Source organism: Malaclemys terrapin, chromosome 2 (genome assembly GCF_027887155.1).
Source record: "Malaclemys terrapin pileata isolate rMalTer1 chromosome 2, rMalTer1.hap1, whole genome shotgun sequence".
In the NCBI taxonomy this organism is placed as follows: Eukaryota; Metazoa; Chordata; order Testudines; family Emydidae; genus Malaclemys; species Malaclemys terrapin.
In genome coordinates, this window is record NC_071506.1 from 143144545 (window position 1) to 143145707 (window position 1163).

The following is a 1163-nucleotide window of genomic DNA, read 5'->3' on the forward strand; positions in this document are numbered from 1 at the left end:
ACTGAGCGTGCTCCGTCCCAGGGCTGCAGGGACTGAGCAGGACGTGCCCTGCAATCGATCCTCCGGGGACTGGGGTAGTGGCCAGCATGAGGGCAGGCCGGGAGCCTGGCTCTCCGGTGCAGATTGGGACAAGGAGTCTGGGATGGGAGGGGAGCAGTGAGACAGAGCGCTAATGAAGAGGCTCTCTGCCTGGGAACTGGCACACTCCCGGCGATCGCTGCACCTCACGCACAACTAATACGAAACTCATCACCCAAACCTGCAGTATCCCTGGAGAGATCCCTGGGGTCCGCAAGATGAGCAGCCAAAGCCAACTTGTGTTGGGGCAGGACAGCTGGGGCGGATGAGCGGAGGGCAAGTTTTGCAGGGGGCGCCTGGGGGAGGTGGTTCGACGATGCAGCTGGCTGTAAAGGAGGCAGCATGTCCTGATTCTCAAATCTATGTGGAGACCACAAAACACAGAGGACAATTGCTGCCCGAGGAATCCTTGTGCTGGTCAGTATGATGTGACTGTGGGGCTTCCCCCTATGAGGGTGGCTGGATGGAAGGGGAAGACTGGGGCTGGGACGTGGAGCTGGGCAGGGTGGGGGAGACAGGCCTGGGCCGAGGACAAGTTGGAGTGGGTGGGGCTGTGAGGGTCAAATCTGATCTGGGAGAAACGGGCAGAAGTGTCTGTGCCCACTACAGACCCTCCCCTCCAGAGCCTGGCATGGAATCCAGGAGTCCTGAGTCTCACCCTTCCTCTGCTGTCAGCAAAAAATGTGAACCCCCCCTGGCAGAGTGTTTGTCCCGTCCCCCGCTAGTGCTGGTCCATGCAGAGGATGACAACCTACTACTGCTGTCGCTTCCTGCAGTAGCTCAGGTGGCAGAGATCTGAAGGGTGCAGCTCGGCTGTTGACCCAGAGGGGTGTCAGCATGACCCCACATGCTGGGATTTCTAGTTTTCAGTTTGACACTCCCCCGCTCCAAAAAATCCCCGTTAGAATATGTGTAACAGCAGCTGCTGTTGGCCCAGACGGCCTGCCCCCAAGTTAATGATACAAGGGATTTACGGCTGTGGCGCAGTCTGATTGGCTTTCTGGCTATCAGGCCAGCCGGGCTAATAGCAGGCAGTAGCTGCATTAATGCAGGGCCCATGGGGGTGGGACAGACCTGGCCCTGGG